General features: G+C 37.6%; 1 long non-coding RNA gene across 1 annotated transcript in view; it reads right to left on the bottom strand.

Annotated features, from left to right (window-relative positions):
• LOC141584313 (uncharacterized) overlaps positions 1-19,718 on the bottom strand; it is a 572,289-nt gene that overhangs the window by 485,730 nt on the left and 66,841 nt on the right. Inside the window, exon 11 of the long non-coding RNA XR_012517287.1 lies at positions 15,312-15,446. This is a non-coding gene — a long non-coding RNA (uncharacterized LOC141584313). The remainder of the gene's footprint in view (positions 1-15,311; positions 15,447-19,718) is intronic.

Here is a 19,718-nt window from a genome sequence, read left to right as displayed (position 1 = left end):
TAAATTACATACATTAACTATTTTATTCCTTGTAACAGCTATGTAAGTTGAGTACCAGGAATAATAACTAACATTACTGATTACTCATTATATATGCTAGGGATTATTCAAAGTCATTTAATAATAATAGCTGATACTTGCCAAATGCTTACTGAATCCCAAGCAATGTTGTAAACATACCATAAAGCCCTATAAAGTGAGTATTATTTATTTATTTATCTCACAAAATATGAGGAGGTACTTAACCATAGGCCTGGGAAGCAAAGTAAATCTAAGAAGCCAAGAAAGTTAGCAGCAGCAATTTGAGAGGCTTTTCTGTAAAGCACTGTCATTAATGGATCCTGCTTCAAGAACAGAGAATTTGTTCTCCCTTTCAATGATCAAAGAGCCACACCAGAAGCTCTGTTTGGCTCAGGCTCAGGTGGGGAAAGGTGTCTCCCCTATGAATCAATCAACTCTGCTCAAAGTGGCAGAGTCTCAAGATTCAGCCATAATCACTGCAGACCCATCTGCATGTACTGGTTGGTCTTAAAGATGAGGGAGTTTGGGAGAAAGGGATAGGAACACAGTTACAACCCAGGAAGTTCACCCCAACTCTTGTCTCCCTTCCCATGTGAAGCATGTGATAGAGGCAAACAATGAGTGGGAGCTATTAACTCAACTAACATTTTAAAGCATTTTCTGTGTGCCCAGGCTGTACCTGGCACTTTAACAATTCTCACTTGCATAATGTGTATGCTTTACAAAGGTCTTTCAAAAAGACCTGTCTCTCTTTGAATCCTCAATCACAAGAATCCAAGTGGTGCAAATAGTGTTCTTCCTAATTTTTGTAGATGAGGAAATAAACTCAAGCAGAAAAATGGCTTGCCCAAAAGCAACACAGAAAGTGAGAGCAGAACTAGAACTCTGACCCAGGACTTTTTAATCCCCAGCCAGTCCTCTTCCTGTTGAGACTTTGATGTGAGTATTCAGCACTAACCTGGGAAAAGACACTAAGAGCAGCTTACTTCATTGAAAAAGAGGAATTTAATGTCCAAGGAGGTGAGTAATAGGGTCCAGATGAAAGATTTGACTAGCTATAAAATGAAAATGATAGCAGAGAGGGAATTTATTCAGAAGGAAGTAGCAAATTTATTGGCAGGATTTTTCTAATAAATGACAGTGAAGAACAAAATAGACTTTGTTAGTATAATTTAGGAAAGAATCACTCCATGTGGAATAAACAGATCAATTTTCTGTGATGATATGAAAGCACTCCGCATTTGTATAAATATATGAACATGGCATCAAGAGAGCATTTGCTTGGAGATGAAATCAGTGGTGAACGAAAAGTCTCAATTTTATTTTTATTTTATTTTATTTGATCTTATCTTTAGTTTGGTTTGAGACAGGTTCTCATTCTGTCACCCAGGCTAGGGCCTTGACCTTCCTGACTCAAGTGATCCTCTCATCTCAGCTTCACAGAGTAGCTGTGACCACAGACACACACCACCATGCCTGGATAATTTTTTATTTCTGTAGCTATGGGATCCCACTGTGTTTCCCAGGCTGGACTAGAACTTCTGCACTCAAGCAATCCTCCTGCTTCAGCCTCCCAAAGCGCTGGGATTACACGTGTGAGCCACGGCACCCAGGCATATAGGCTTAATTGTAATGTTCATGGAGAAAACTCCCCCAGAGGATTACTAAAGTGTTAGCTTTATTGTAGATACCATCATTTGCATCACATGTTATGTAAGGGTTGAACTGGAATTACAGAGCAAATACAGAAATTATCCAGTCAAGGATGTAGTCTCTACCTTAGCCAAGTTAATTCCTCGCTAGAAAGTATTCTTGGGCCTTTTCTTCTGAGGGCCAGGCACAGAAATAACAAGAGTAAGAAATCAGCTCTGTATCTTTTGCTACAAAGAAAATGATTATTTTCCCCTGCTTCTCAGATTTTCTTTTCAAGCGATTATGTTCTGTTACCTCTAAACATGTCTGATACACAATGAAGACATTATTTTAGCAAAATAAGATATTGTCACTGTAGTGTTGCTGTGAGAGGAAGGACAGTATTTTGTCTCCACAGCCATGGAATCTAAATATTGAGACTTAAAATTCAACATGTTTCTCGCTGAATTCATCCTGCAGATGGGTTCCAAAGACTTTGTCAGCTAGCTGAATGATCAGTAGTGTAGTCATTATGATTCTCTGCGATAAACGTTGGATTAATTTAATTATATTAGCTCATTCTATCATTATGGAAAATAAAACCCTTTTTTTGTTTATGTGGTGCTAAAGATTCTTTCATACCTTCAAGATCTGGAAAGGGGAAAAAGCAAGTTGAAGAACAAAGAATGCTTCACATTTTCTGGTGTGAGCTCCATGTCTAGCCTGGGGGACTAGATGGTTGAACACCAAACAGCTGAGAATTGTTGCATCTGTGGAAAGGAGGGGACGGTAGGGGAAGTGGCAGATGGGAGAAAGGGGACATTCATGTTTTTTTCTAAATATGTCTGTGTGGTTTGAATCTTTTACAACAATAACACATTCATGCAGGACTCGTGTGATTTTAAAAGGATGATGAAATAAAAGCTTCATTCAGACAATGAGAAACTGTTTTTTACTCACAACGTTGGTTAAAAGTTAATTTTTGTGAAGTCATTTAGTGGTCTTACTTTCTCAGGCAAATTTTTGTTCGCATCTATTACTCAGTAGTTTATTTCTGTAGGATATTTTCATTACTTTTCAAACATTTGCCTTAAAAATTAAAAATATTAACAACTCTTAAGTGTATTAGAAGTTGTACCTTTCAGCAGTATTACACAAAATCTGTCCAGAAGATAAGAATATATTACCAAAAATTTAAAGACGGCCTCTTACAAATTTTCTTTCTTTTTCTTTTTTTTGAGACGGAGTTTCGCTCTTGTTACACAGGCTGGAGTGCAATGGCACAATCTCGGCTCACCGCAACCTCCACCTCCCGGGTTCAGGCAATTCTCCTGCCTCAGCCTCCTGAGTAGCTGGGATTACAGGCACGAGCCACCATGCCCAGCTAATTTTTTTGTATTTTTAGTAGAGACGGGGTTTCACCATGTTGACCAGGATGGTCTCGATCTCTTGACCTCGTGATCCACCCGCCTCAGCCTCCCAAAGTGCTGGGATTACAGGCTTGAGCCATCGCGCCCGGCCACAAATTTTCTTCTAATGCTCTTTGTAGAGTGAAGATACTAAAAAAATTGTTTTAAAGATATCGTAACTAAGTTACTTGTGAGATATAATCCCTCTTCCACAGCCACCTACCAAACTCTCCAAGTACCCTAAATCTTGGCTTCGGGTTCCAAAACCATTTCTTTATTTCCACCCTTTCCATAGTTTAATAAATGTGATTGGAAGGGTTGTATGAATGTGCATTTGTCAAGAAGCACAGAGGAAGAAGAGAAAGAAGACTCTCAGGCTGCACTTCTTGGTCTTTTTGAGGAGTTCAGTGTCCTCCAACATCAGCTCTGAATGAAGGGGATCCTCAGTGCCTGTTCCTGGTCTTTTGTTCTTCCTAGATCTTTTGGGTAATCTTGTCTTTACCTAAGTATCAGTATTACACGTAGACCTGGCATTCTTGAATCTATGCCTACAGCCAAGATCTTTTCTGCGAGCTCCAGTTTTCTATCTCCAACTGCATAGTGTATTTATAAGTTATAAAAGTAGATTCGTTTCCTTCCACCCGAAACCTATTCCACGTACTGTTAACCCATGATTTTCAAACAGAGGTGATTTTGCTCCAAGAGACATTTGGCAAACTGTGGAGACATTTGTGATCATCATATGTGGTGTTACAGGGGCACTACTGGCATTCAATGGTAGATCCCAGCATGCTGCTACGCCTTCTACAATTTACAGAACACGCCTTCACACAGACATGACAAAGAATTTGCAGGTGCAAAATGTCAGTAGGGCCATGTTTGAGGAGTGGTTAATTTTCAAAATGGCTAACAAAGGTTAATGTGATGCTTAATTGATAGCTAACAGATTAATATCTTAGAAAAAAAGGACACAACCATCCATCCTTGAAGTCATCCCTATTTTATTTCTCTCTCTCACTTCCCACATCTAGATGGTCACCAGTCCCATGGATTTGAGATACAATCTGCCCCTAAATTGCCATCCACTCTACCATGACTTTAGTTCATACCGTTTACTAGACTACATCACCCTTCTTATTGAAACTCTCTTTATTATCCCCCCATATCAGGCTTCTTACTGCTGCTTGAATGATCTTTCCAAAATACAGATCTATTTATGTTACTCTGATGCAAAAACCATCAGTGGCTTCCGCTGACTGTAGATAACATTCAGACTGATGATATAGTCCTTGCCCATCTCCTTTATACCTGTTTAGCCCCTTATCTACAAATTCCCCAAACTCGGCTCCCGGTTCCCCAAACCCTCCATACACACTAAGTTACTGAAGATCTAGAGGAATTCTTGCTATCCCTCAGCTTGTGCGCCTTTGTATATCAGCCATCTCTTTATTCTATTGTTTTCTGGTTAATTTATACTTGTTATTCAAGTCACATGTCATTGTAACTCTGTCTGGAAATACTTCATTTCCTAACCAACCCAGACGTGCAAAGAATACCTGTATTCATCAAGATTCATGGTTGAAAATAACAGAACAAGATTCTGGAAAACATGAATAGAAAATGAATTTATTTAAAAGTTTTTGATGGCTATACTGAGTTGAATCACGTCTCCCAAAAATTGATGTCGAACAGGACCTATAAATGAGACCTTATTTGGAAATAGGGTCTCTGCAGAAGTAATCAAGTTAAGATAAGGTCATACGTGTTAAGGTAGGCTCTAAGTCACATATGACTAGTGTCCTTATTAAGAAGGGAATCGGAGGCAGAGACACAAATGCACAGGGAAGAATGTCATGCCATGTTCTTGTAAAAATAGGAAAAAATTGGCGTGATGCACCTGCAAAGGAACTTGAAGGGTTGCCAGCAAGTGCCAGGAGAGAGGCATGAAACTGATTCTTATTCTGAGCCTCCAGAAGGAACAAGCCCTGACAACACCTTGATTTTGGAATTCCAGCTTCCAGAACTGTGACAAAGTAGATTTCTGTGATTTTAGCCACCCAGTGTGGGGATGTTCACTATGGTAGTCCTAGGAACCTACTACAGTAGCCCATGTAATCAATACGAAGGAATAAAACATGTGCTGTTGCTAGTGAGTCAAAGCACAGTTAAAATCTTGCCCTGGAAACAATTTATTTAGAAAGTTGTCTTTGCTGGACACAGTGGTTCATGCCTGTAATTCCTGTACTTTGTGAGACCAAGGTCAGTGATCATGAAATCAAGAGATTTAGAACATCCTGGCCAACATGGTAAAAACCTGTCTCTAGTAAAAATGCAAAACTTAGCTAGGCATGGTGGTACCTGCCTGTAGTCCCAGCTACTTGGGAGGCTGAGGCAGGAGAATTGCTTTGAACCCAGGAGATGGAGGTTACAGTGAGCTGAGATCATGCCACTGCACTCCAGCCTGGTGACAGAGTGAGACTCCATCAAGAAAGAGAGAGAGAAAGAAAGAAAGAGAAGAGAGAGAGAGAGAGAGAAAGAATGAGAAAGAAAGAAAGAGAAAGAATGAGAAAGAATGAGAGAAAGAGAGAGGAAAGAAAGAAAGAAAAAATAAAGAAAGAAAAAGAAAAAAGAAAGAAAAAAGAGAAAGAAGAAGGAAGGAAGGGAAAGAAAGGAAGAAAGAGAGAGAGGAAAGAAGGAAAGAAGGAAAGAAAGAAAGAAAGAAAGAAAGAGAAGAAAGAGAAGAAAGAAAGAAAGGACTGGGGGGTGGTAGCGAGTGTGGGTGGTGGGGAAGGGGGTCTCTTGACGCTCCACAGCCCTGTCAGCACTTTGTGGATACTCCTTATATAACCGAACTCCACTACTTATCAACATTTACTGCTCACCACTGGATACTCAGCTCAGCTTCAGACACCATCAACCCTTTCAACTCCCCATGTGACTTTGTCCCACTCTCTCTAGTTCAATGATATCAGTGCTCTTAGCAGACCCAGCTATGTAATTTGAGGGCCCTCATGCAAAGTGAAAACATGGGGCCCCTTGTCCAAAACATATTAATAGTTTTAATATTTAACCATTAAATCAAGAGCGTTAAACAAAGTGTTGAGTCCTTCTAAGCTTGGGTCACACACCCATGATGCTAGCCCTAGCTTTACTCATGCTCCATGACATACCCATGCTTGTCACTGACAAAGTTCAGAGAAGTATTGTCCACTCCTTCCTGTCTTTATATTGGAGAACAGAGTCCTCCCTCCCACTTATTTTTCATTCCTTTAAATTAAGAAAGTGATCTGATGTTTGGTAACCAAATGACAAATACTTTAGGGCAGAGCTTATATATATTTCATAGCACTGCATTGTAATTGACTACTTTCTTATCTATCTTCTCTGCAAATGCTGAATTGGACAAGTAATGTTCTTTTCTTGCAGCCAACACTGTAAATCAGAGACGACTCACATAAATGATACATGGAATTTTCATTTCCTTGATGGTTTTCTCCTTATTTGTACAATTTTATTCTAATCATATGAACTATGGATAGGAAATTTTGATACGTGTGTGTTTATTTCATTTCTACTAACTTGACACGAAGAGAATTTCTTTTTAAAGACAGAGTGCAGTGGCATGATTTCAGCTCACAGCAACCTCCACGTTCTGGGTTCAAGCAATTTTCCTGCCTCAGCCTCCTGTGTAACTGAGATTACAGGCATACACCACCACCTCTGGCTAATTTTTGTATTTTTACTAGAGATGGGGTTTCACCATGCTGGCCAGTCCTGTTTCAAACTCCTGACCTCAAGTGATCTGCACCACTGAGTCTCCCAAAATGCTGAGATTACAGGTGTGAGCTACCATGTCTGGTTAAGAGCATTTTCTAATTATCAGATATATTGAAGAGGCACCACCTTTATTAAGATGAAAACCACTGTCCAGGCTCTGTCTTTTAAAATATCAACCTTTTTAAGGCAAATCAATTTCCATGTGTCTCATTTCTTTCCTACCAACTAGTAAAAAACCATCTTTTCCGAAAGCCCCGGAATGACTTGATATGCTCATCCAGTTTTGTTGCAACTTTACTAGGAAGTCCGGCCTCCGGAAAATTGAATCTCAAGACAGAATGAACTCTCCACGTTCTCTTTTGAAAGATAAACATGCACTCTATAAACTTCATCGGCCTAAACAACAGAAACATCTGTTTAGACTCATGTGCAGCTTTTTGGCTGAGTTCATCAACAGGGAGGCTTAGGAAGTGTGTTTATTAACTGTATTCTGCAGCACCCAAACATCACTGCTGGTCACATTGATGCACTGGAGAGATTACCAAGCATGGGAATAACTAAACTAGACAGCTATCCATAAACAATCTCTGGTAATGCAATTATGCTGTCCTTACATCCCATGGTTTTGTCTTCCATGAGAAGTAACTTTAGGACATAAATAAGTATGAAATAGAAAAGACTGCTGAACTAGGTATGGACCCTACATCATTCTAATGAATGTAATACAGAGTTATAGAACAAAGCCTAGAAGAGCATCCCAAGGGCTGTTTACTCACCAATATCTCTACTCAATCCTTCTTACCAAATTAAAAGTAAAAAATACCATTCTCTGCCAGTTACAAGTAACATCTGAACGACTAACCTTAGAACTCTCTTCCCATGCATTTCCTGACTCAATAGTGAGTGATTGTTCATAATAGTCCTACAATGTAAGTTTTACTATAATTTGATAAAAGAGGGTACTAAAGGTTGGAGAATTAGTGACTTTCTCAAGCTCAAAAAGTTAACAAAAATATCCAACTGAAAACAGATTTCTTAAATCGATGCCCATTTACTAATACTATTATTTTTTTCACTGTGCTCAACAAATTTCTCTTTTAAATTTCAGGTATGTCAGGCATTCTATATCTGATCTGTTTAAATTATCTATAATTTAGTGGGAATTAAATTAGCAGATAATTTCTAGCATTAAAGCTAGGAAACAGCAGGTTTTGAGGAAGTAGATAGAAAAAAGGCCCCCCTGGAATGAAATGTACTAGGAGTGGATAAAGAAGATCAATAAACAGGGAGGTCTGAGAGAGTCCACCCAATAGCCCTATTGTTTCTCTTAGTAAGAACACTTTTAATATTACCTATTTATATATAAGATTATTGATGTGTGTCTGTGTGTATCCATTAAATCCATAAAAAAATCTGTTTGGCTTTTATTTCACATTAAGCATTTGAAAACAAAAACAATCATTTAAAAATCTGAATTCAATAGTTTTCTACATGAACCATGGCTGTGTCACTCAGATTCACTGATTGAATATAAATTTTAAAACTTGAATTGTTAGATTGTTCAACGATTTTTTCTTCAAGAAAAAAATGCATATTGTTTAAGCAAATGTTTTACATACTTTACTTTCAAGAAATTTTACTTTCATATTGAATGACATAGGGTGTGCCCTGGAAAGCGCAACACCAGAGTTTCACTCCCTAATTCAAGAAAAAAAAAAATCAAATTCTAAAATTAAGAGTCCTTCTGTGTTGCTTTGAGCCAAAATTTTCATAAATGTTTCATAAATAGTACAACTGGCTTTTAAATATATGGTTAAGATTTAAAAGTTAATAGACATTTATTAAATTTTAAAGAAAAGCACCCATTGCCCATAATCCCACTATTCATAATCTTTCATCTTTCTTTCTTTTCTTTTTTTTTTTTTTGAGACAGAATCTCACTCTGTCACCCAGGCTAGAGTGCAGTGATGCTATCTCTGCTCACTCTAACCTCTGCCTCCGGGTTCAACTGATTCTCCTGTCTCAGCCTCCCAAGTAGCTGGGACTAAAGGTGCATACCACCATGCCCAGTTAATTTTTGTATTTTTAGTAGAGACAGGGTTTCACCATGTTGGCCAGGCTGGTCTCGAACTACTTTCCTCAGGTGATCTGCCCACCTAGGCCTCCCAAAGTTCTGGGATAAAGTTCTGAGATTACAGGTGTGAGCCACAGTGCCTGGCCTCTCATAATTATTCTTAAGGTGTATGAACAATCATACAGTCTTTGAAAGAGTGTTAGAAGGAGTAACACTGGCATGATAGTAAAATGGTATGGTGCCTTTTTAAAAATTTAAGGAATTACATATAAAAATAATTTCATTATGGAAAAGTTGGTAAATACAGAAAAATAGAAGAAAAACATCATTCAATCATTCCTATTCACTGTTTTTATAAAGGTATTAACTAATAGCACATTTTATACCATTTCACAGTGCATGTTGCTTATGATACTGCAGTTACTAATTTTTAGGAAAATATTCATAAAGACAAGAGAGGAGATAATATAAAGAGAGGCTAGATGACAGGTAATATCTACCATGGATGGTATATTAACTTTTTCCAAAGTAAAATATAACCCACAAAGACTAAGATCTTTCAATAAGAGCTTTAAAGATCCAGAAAAACATGACAAATTCTTTGGCATTTCAATGATGTTGTGTGCAGTTTTGATTTTGCAGATAGAAGTAAAAGCTTCTATCCCAACTTTCAAACTTTGTAAGTAGCTTAATTATTGTTAGGAAGAACAGGTCGAGAATGGTAACTATCGCTGTTCTAAGTGGTCCTCATCTACACTGTGGGACAAACAATGAGAAATATTCTTCCTCACTGTTATCAAAGGAGCAGATGCAGAAATCGTTGAAACAAAAAGAGTTAAAGGAAGCATTAAGGGCTAAATTCTACTCTGGGGTTCAAATTCACCTGACAATGCATGATCTGACTGGATCCGTGGGACTGGGATCAGCAAGTCCTTAAACCCTTAAACAATCCATAAATTCTTTATACCACGATTTTTCCTTTGAAATTTTCATTTCAATTTATCTTTCATTTGGTCAAATTTAATCTATAAGTCTTTTTTATGGACACGCACAATAGTTGACGCTTTCTGAATCCTTACACATCCAAAAATGATTTTCCCAAAGGAAAGAAAATTAGCTAAGTATAATTCTTGAGTCACTACCCTCTCCTTTCAAAATTCTATGAAGAAATCTTCACTTTTTACTAGCATTTCGTTTTACAAAAAAAAAAAATCCTATTTTTATTATTATTGTTTTTTTTTTAATGATTCATTAAGCCTGCTATGGCAGACATGGTAAGTTGATATTCAAAACCTACTACAGCTTTCTTCAATGCAACTTTTAGTACTGCAAAGGCTAGAAAATCTACAAATTATAATTTCCGAACACTTTTGCAGCTAGGGAGCTGGATGTGAGCTACAATTCACCAATCAGAAGTATTTACATAATCTTTAGATGGTGGAAGTAAGGAGGAGGTCATTTCACTTCTGTTTTGGCTGTTGCTATGAGCAAACACATTCACAGAAAAACATGCTAGGTTTTTATGAAGCAGAATTCCAGGATTCAGTGGCCAGCTGTATGAGTGTTTAGCAGCAGTTGTGGGAGTTTTCTGATCCCTGTGCTGCAGCTACACTAATGTTTGCAAATTTAGAAGCCTTCCAGTGGTGACCAACTGATTCTCCCCCTTCCTGACTATGACACAAGTACTAGCTCCTTTCCTGGGCCAGTTAGTGGTGTTGTTTAGGAAGTTTTACTTAGAAGGCTAGCTGAATGACTACTCTTCCAGACCTTCCTAAGATAATCCTAAATTTAGTCCTTTTCTGTTTAATAGACTTGCAATGTTTTTTTGTTTCTTTCAACTGAATCCTGACTGATACACTTCTCAGATGCTTGTAGACGTTTGGTTTGTTGTTATTACTGATTTTGCACAACCTGAGCATAGTGGACTTTATTATCTTATGGTTTTAGATATGGTCCCATTAATATGAATATCTCAACTGAACCCAGCTCACAATGCATGATCACAATTGTTATAATTTTTCACAGGTTTCCTGTCTCCCAACTACTTCCAGAGTTCTTCAGCATGTTTATGTGCTTAAATGAATCATCCTTTGTCTATATTAGCAGAGCCAATAATTCTCACTCTGAGCTAGAACTCCATTTACAGCACTCAAGGCATTCCAGTTGCCATTGCCTAGGTGCTGAGGAAAATTACAAAATAAATACATAAACACTTTTTGCCTTGATGACTTTGACCTAAAACGTAATGACCTTAAAATGCTGCGAATCTACTGCAATACAATGCCATGAATTTGAAATCTCACTAAATCATAACAATACAGCTGGGACTCAACCATGCCTTGCTGCTAGAAATCCATGTCCTAAGTATTACACAGATTATGCTAAAACAGAAAGGAACGTGTTTGAGCAGAAGTATTAGGAAATTCTATGATATGTCTCTTACAACTCATTGCTAGGTGCACACAAAACTCCTGGTTGACTAGCTTGGATGATTTCTGATAGTGACCTCCACAGGGAATTAAGAAGTATCCTCCAGTGCTATAGAGTGTGGTTAATTATACAAAATATCCATTAGCCATTGCTATATGTGCTTTTTCCCAACAGTCATCTAAGCGTGGTTACAGAAAGGATTCCCGTATCCCTTTATCTTCAGAAACCGGAGAAGTACTTTAAATTCTATAAAATACATACTGGGGAAAAGAAATACATGAAAACATGCAGTCTATGATGACCAACTGGTAGATTTTAAGTCTCAGCTTCACTCTAACTACAATACATTGTTCCAATATTAGTTTAAAACATGTTGCTAGTTTTCATCTAACACTATTTTTTCATCATTTTATTTGAACCATAGATAAAACAATTATATCTGATTTTGCTTCTGTTCTTACGTTTTTGTTTGTATCTGAGAAACAGAAGCTATTAAAAAACCTGGATATTTATTATCTGTTTTCCATATTCATTGTTCTCCCCATTATTTTTAAATCATTTCTCTTTCAGTTTTCTCTTGAAAACACTTTTAAAATCTGTCCCATCCCACTCATTTTTCCACACAGTTTTGTTTGTTAGTTTTTCCATTGTGAAATTTAATTCTACAATGACAAATTTAGTCTCCTAGGAGTATTTATGTCAACTGTGTACTTTTCATTTCATCCAGGTCTCCTTTCAGCTCAGTGTTTTTTCATTTTTAAAATTATCATGCCTTTTATTATAAAAACTAAAACTGTCTTCATGCTACCAAGAAACATTTTCTTGATCTTAAAGAGGGTTTGGGTTACAAGACCAATCCTGGTACTTTGTTCTACCTTCAGAATAAATGGAATTAGGTGTTCTAAAATCATTAGATTTTTCAGGAAGTAGTAAAAGTACCAATTTACATTAAACTCTAATCATTCAATATTAAATAATATTTAGTACGGCCAACAAAAGAGCAAAGAAATATATAAATAACAGGATGATAGGGAACAATATATGGAATGATAAAAAGATATTTAATCAACCCAAAAAAGACAGGAAAAGAATGGATAACATGTGTTAGTGGGAGACTGATGAAACAAATAGCAACGTTACAAATGTTAAATCTATCAACAATAACATTAAATAAAAAGAAACCTAATACTCTAAAAAATTAAAATAATAATCATATGGACCTCATAGGAGACAAATATGAGAACACAGAATGATAGAAAATAAAAGACTGAAAAAAGAAATATCTAAAAATAGCTGTTACAGATATACTAAAGCATGCACAGCCATGTTTAAAGTATGAAGCGTTATTAAAAAAAGGGAGCCATTTATAATAATAGAAGGCTCCACACAACAGAAAGATATGATTCTCAATATGTATGTACCACATATCATAGCCTCAAGAAATATTTTAAAAGAAGATATATTAGACTATACTACATTGAACAACCACAATTCTTCAAAAGAAAACATTAAAAGAGTAAAACGATAAGCCAGTGAGTGGGAGAATATATATAAAAAATATATATCTGACAAAAGACTCAAATATACACACACACAAATACACACACTTTTTTTTAAATAAAAGAAAACTAACTCTTCAAATTATCTGAAGCTAAATGACACTTTATATAATTGTAGCCAACGTTCTTTTTTATCTCTTATCTCTGCTTTGCTGCTATTTCTCGGAGACTGATTTTCTTCATGAGTCTAAAAACAGGTATTGGCATGTCCCACATTTCACATCTTTCATCACAAAGACAGCCAAATCTTTTCTCTAGATGCAGTTTTTTAAATCCCAAGAAAGGACTCTGATATGGATAGATTAAGTTATATTCTGACCTCTGGACCAACCTATAGCTGAATACTGAGTATTCTGCACCTGTACTGAACCTGAAGACACATGCACTGGAATTAGATCATTGAAATAATTAAAGAGCAGTTTTCCATAAGAAAGCTATGTTTCCAGTCCAAAAGAAAATTGTACTATATGTTGAATTGTGCCCCCCATCAGAAAAAGATTTGTTGAAGTTCTAACCCACAGTACCTCGGAATGTTACTCTGTTTGAAAACAGATTTGTGTCAGATGTAATTACTTCAAATGAGGTCATATTAGAGTAGTGTGGACACATAATCAAAAATGACTAATGTCCTTGTAACAAGACAACCATGTGAAGATAGAAAGACACATAAAGAGAAAGCGATAATGAATGCAGAAACTGGAGCTAGGCAGTCGCACCCCAATGAGCACTAAAGATTGCTGTCAGACACCAAAAGCTAGGAATAGGCAAGGAAGGATCCTCGGTTCAAAGGGAACATGGCTCTGCTGACACCTTGATTTTACACTTCTAGCCTCCAGACTGTGAGACAATAAAGTTCTGTTGTTTTAGGCCACACCGAATTTGTGCTACTTGGTTACGGCAATCTTAGGAAACCAATACAGGTGCTGAAAAGAGAAACCTGTAAATTCCCACTTTACTGATTACTGGAGAATAGAGTTGGATGGGAGGAGCATAGAAAGGCAAGTGAACCCAGCTCATCATTTCCAAATAATGTATCATTTGGGTGTAATATTTTGTATGTGTTTAGAATTCCATACAATGCCTAGAAATCACTTGTGTTTTGGACATTTCAAGGCACCAAGATGAATGATCGAGGAATGTCAATATAGATCCTTTAAATTAAAACATAACACCTAAATTAGACAGAAGGATTCTCAATCATTTTTTGTTTCAAAGATTCATTCTAATTTCAGTAACTCACAGGATGTGCTTTATGATAGATGTAATCAAAAAAGATTTAAACATTTATATAGCATTTTTATGTGCAGAATTAACTACTACATTAAAATTTTCCCTTTTAGGCTTAGCAAACAATTCTATAAAATACTCATTCTTTATAAAACATATCCCCCTGTATTAGTCTGTTCTCAAACTGCTAATAAAGACATACCTGAGACTGGGTAATTTACAAAGAAAAGAGGATTAACTGACTCACAGTTCCACAAGGCTGGGGAGACCTCAAAATCACGGCAGAAGGCAAATTCGATGAAAAATTACATCTTACAGGGGAGCAGGCAAAGAACTTGTGCAGGGGAACTCCAGAGCATTGATAGAAGTCATCAAATCTCACGAGACTTTTTCACTACCACAAAAGCAGTATGGGAGAAACCAGCCCCATGATTCAATTACTTCCACCTGGTCCCATCATTGACACATGGGGATTATTACCATTCAAGGTGAGATTTGGATGGGGCACAGTTAAACTATATCATTCCAACACTGGCCCCTCTCAAACCTCATGTCCTCACATTTCAAAACCAAGCATGCCTTCCCAACAGTTCCCCAAAGCTTTATCTTAACTAAACATTCACTCAAAATTCCACAGGCCAAAGTTTTATCTGAGACAGGCAAGTCTTTTCCTCCTATAAACCTGTAAAATCAAAAGCAAATTCTTTACCTTTTGAATCCTTTGCTGCTTAGAAATTTATTCCACCAGATACCCTAAATCATCTCTCTCAATTTCAAACTTCCACAAATCTCTAGGGCAGGGGCAAAATGCCATCAGTCTCTTTGCTAAAACATAGCAAGCGTCATCTTCACTCCAGTTCCCAACAAATCTCCCATCTCCATCTGAGATCACCTCAGCCTGGACTTCACTGTCCACATCGCTATCAACATATTGGTCAAAGCCATTCAATGTCTCTAGGAAGCTCCAAATTTTCCCACATCTTCCTGTCTTCTGAGCCCTTCAAACTGTTCCAACCTCTGTCTGTTACCCATTTCCAAATTTGCTTCCACATTTTTGGGTATCTTTACAGTAGCACCTTACTCTACCAGTAACAGTTTACTGTATTAGTCTATTCTCACACTGACAATAATATATACCCAATATTAGGTAATTTATAAAGGAAAGAAGTTTAATTGACTTACTGTTTCACATGGCTGAGAGGCCTCACCATCATCAAGGAGAAGAAGAAGGAAAGTCACATCTTACATGGTGCTAGGCAGAGCTTGTAAATGGAAACTCCCATTTATAAAACCATCAGATCTCACGAGACTTATCCACTACAACAAGAAAAGTATGGGGAAAATTGCCTTCATTATTCAATTACTTCCACCTGGCCCTGCCCTTCACATGTGGGTATTATTACAATTTAAGGTGAGATTTGAGTTGGAGACACAGCCAAACCATATCAACCCCTTACCAGCTTTCTCCAGTTTCAGAAAGAATCATTGCTACTTCTACTTCAAGAATAGTAGAAGAAATTTTTTTTTTTTTTTTTTTTTTTTTGAGGCGGAGTTTCGCTCTTGTTACCCAGGCTGGAGTGCAATGGCGCGATCTCGGCTCACCGCAACCTCTGCCTCCTGGGCTCAGGCAATTCTCCTGCCTCAGCCTCCTGAGTAGCTGGGATTACAGGCACGTGCCACCATGCCCAGCTAGTTTTTTGTATTTTTAATAGAGACGGGGTTTCACTATGTTGACCAGGATGGTCTCGATCTATCGACCTCATGATCCACCCGCCGCCTCGGCCTCCCAAAGTGCTGGGATTACAGGCTTGAGCCACCGCGCCCAGCCTAGAAGAAATTTTTAAATGACATGTTGTCTGACTAGCTGCATTTTAGGTCAACTTGATCATAAAATTATCCCCTAGTGAATAAAATACCATTGTTAATTATTCCGTCAGGTTATGGCATGAGAAACATCAATTTTTTTTTTCTATTTCTTTTGGTCACTCAAAGGCTTTCTTTATTACACATTTAAAACATGTGATAAAATATCATCTAGTGTTTTCTTTTTTTCATTTTACTTTAAGTTCTGGGATACATGTGCAGGTTTGTTACATAGAAATACACATGCCATGGTGGTTTGCTGCACCCACCAATCCGTCATCTATATTAGGTATTTCTCCTAATGCCATCCCTCCCCAGCCTCCCAACCCTTCACAGACCCAGGTGTGTGATGTTCCTCTCCCTGTGTCCATGTGTTCTCACTGTTCAACTCCCACCTGTGAATGAGAACATGCAGTGTTTGGTTTTCTACTCCTGTGTTAGTTTGCTGAGAATGATGGTTTCCAGCTTCATCCATGTCCCTGCAAAGTACATGAACTCAATCTTCTTTATGGCTGCATGGTATTCCATAGTGTATATGTGCCAGATTTTCTTTATCCAGTCTATCATTGATGGAAATTTGGGTTGGTTCCAAGTCTTCGCTATTGTGAATAATGCTGCAATAAGCATACGTGGGCATGTGTCTTTATAGTAGAATAATTTATATTCCTTTGGATATATACCTAGTAATGGGATTGCTAGGTAAAATGGTATTTTTGGTTCTAGGTCCCTGAGAAATCACCACATTGTCTTCCACAATGGTTGAACTAATTTATACTCCCATCAACAGTATAACAGCATTTCTCATTTTCCAAATGAGAAATATCAACTTTTAAATGGTGATGTTTCTTGGAAGAGTCACATGTCAGCCAAGTCAGTCATTAAAACTCCTACACTGATTGGGAGAAGCAGCTGGTTTATTTGTATGCTTATTTAACTTGTATTTCTCCTTATTCCGTGTGAGATTTTAAATGATTGAGGTATGTCCAGTTTATCTCTACCACTAACTAGCTGTATAAACTTTGGCTAAAACTTAGTTTCCTCATCTTCAAATTGGGGAAAACAAACTCTCATCAGATAAGTGTTTAAGATTGAAAGAAAAAAATTATGTGGAAGTTAATTGTAAGAAGAACAGCACCTGAATTCTATCCATGTTATCTGTGACTGGTTTGAGTTAGGGTCCTAAAGAAAGGAGACCTCACATGCTTTTGGAAAGGGAGCAAGGGTGAGATACTGGGTACTGTCCAGCTTGTTTGGCATTTGGCCAACAAATTTTGGCATTTTTTACAAAGCTAAATGTAGTTTTACCATTTGATCCAACAATCATGCTCCTAGGTAAGCGGATGAGTTGAATGCCTATACCCACAAAAATAATCTGCACACAGAGGTTTTTAGCAGCTGTACTTATAATTGTCCAAAATTGGAATCATTCGAGATGTTCTTTAATAAGCAAATGGCTAAACAAACTATGCTACATCTTTACAATAAATTATTACTCAGCTATAGACAGAAGTGAGTTATCAAGACATAAAAATGCACGGAAGAAGTTGAAATGTATATTACTAAGTTAAGCCAATCTGAAAATGTTATATCCTTTCTGATTCTAGTTATATGACATTCTAGAAAAGGCGAAACTATGGAGCCTGTAAAAAGATCTGTGGTTGCCAGGCATTAAGGGGAAAAGAGCAGGATGAATAGGTAGAATATGGGTAACTTTAAGGATGGTGAATCTACTCTATATGGTATTGCAATGGTGAGTACATGAAATAACCAAACATACAGGATTGTAAAACACAAAGGGTAAATCCTAATGTTAACTAATATTCATTAATAATAGTATATCAGTAGTGGTTCATCAGTTGTAACAAACGTACCATAACTGTGTAAAATGTTAATAAGAGGGGCAACTCTGGGTGGGATAGATGGAACATATGAGAATTCTCTGAACTTAATGCTCAATTTTTCTGTAAGCCTAAAACTGCTCTGAACATAGTCTTACTTTAAAACCAAATACAACAAAATTTATGTACATCACACTTAGATGCTGTTTGACATTGCCATTGAGTCTTTCCATAGAACCTCAGGGTAATATGTGCAGATGTATTTTGTTTATTAAATTTACCTTCTAATCTTGTCCCAAAAGGGATTTAAGTTTGCTGGGTAATAAGGCCTGGGTACCACCAGTCCCATAGTGGCAAGTAAACCATGTAGAGTCTCAAAGCTGGTGCTGGAGTTCAGCTATGCTCACCGCAACACCCGCCTCCTGGGTTCAGGCAATTCTCCTGCCTCAGCTTCCTGAGTAGCTGGGATTACAGGCACATGCCACCATGCCCAGCTAATTTTTTGTATTTTTAGTAAAGATACGGTTTCACCTTGTTGACCAGGATAGTCTCGGTCTCTTGACCTCGTGATCTACCCGCCTCGGCCTCCCAAAGTGCTGGGATTACAGGCTTGAGCCACCACGCTCGGTTATTTATTTTTTTGAGGTTGGAATGAAAGTTATTTTTTTTTCTCTTTTTAAATTTTATTTTACTTTAAGTTTGGGGGTATGTGTACTGGACCTGCTAGTTTGTTACATAGGTATACATGTGCCATGGTGGTTTGCTGAATCCATCACCCCATCATCTACACGAGGTATTTCTGCAAATGCTATCCCTCCCCTATCCCCCAACCCCCTGCTATTCCTCCCCTAGCACCTAGCCCCACACTGGCCTTGGTGTATGATGTTCCCTTTCCTGTGTCCATGTGTTCTCATTGTTCAGTACCCACTTATGAGTGAGGACATGCAGTCTTTGGTTTTCTGTTCTTATGTCAGTTTGCTGAGAATGATGGTTTCCATTTTCATCTCTGTCCCTGCAAAGGACATGAACTCATCCTTTTTCATGGCTGCATATTATTCCATGGTGTATATGTGCCACATTTTCTTTATCCAGTGTCTCATTGATGGGCATTTGGGTTGGTTCCAAGTCTTTGCTATTGTGAACAGTCCCACAATAAACATGTGTGCATGTGTCTATAAAAAAAAAAAAAAAGTTACGCTCCTCCAGATGGCCTCCAGGGCAATGGCACCCAGGAATACCATGAGCACCCTTGTGTTTTCTCCTTCTTTTCCAGGCTGTCTGCCCAAAGGCCTGCTTGTATTTAACATGCAACTTCTATGACCTCAGATGTTTGTTAAGGGTTTCATTCCCCTAATTAAGCCTAGAAAATATATTTCTCAAGAAGAAATCCTCTTCATTACTTCAGGCATAAAAGGAATTTGCAAACAGCTTTGGACATTTCAGTTCAGATAACAGCCCTTGTTCATTCCTACTACAGATCATTTGCTCTCTCATGGGCTCAACTTCCAATTCTCTTTACTCTAGTTCATTTTATTTAGCTTTATTAACAGCTTATCACTTAATCTTTTATTCATTTACCCTTTTAACTTTTTCTTAGAAATCCTACCTTTCTTAGAAAGCATACCTGACTGCAGGTGGGAATGAAAGGAATGAAGCTCAAGGATTAAGTAATATTTAAACCCTGACCTTCAATGTGGCTGAATGTTTGTGCCCCACTAAAATTCGTGTGTTGAAACTCTTATCTCCCAGTTTAACAGTAGTAGGACGTGGGCCCTTGGGAGGTAATTAGGATTAGATGAGGTCACGAAGGTGGAAGCCTCAGGAATGAGATTAGTGTCCTTCAAAAAGTCCAAAGAGAGCTTGCTTCTCTGTTCTCTGCCATGTCAGG

This window comes from Saimiri boliviensis, chromosome 4 (assembly GCF_048565385.1).
Source record: "Saimiri boliviensis isolate mSaiBol1 chromosome 4, mSaiBol1.pri, whole genome shotgun sequence".
Classification (NCBI taxonomy): domain Eukaryota; kingdom Metazoa; phylum Chordata; class Mammalia; order Primates; family Cebidae; genus Saimiri; species Saimiri boliviensis.
The sequence above is the reverse complement of the archived record's forward strand: the minus strand, read 5'-3'. Positions and strand labels throughout refer to the sequence as shown.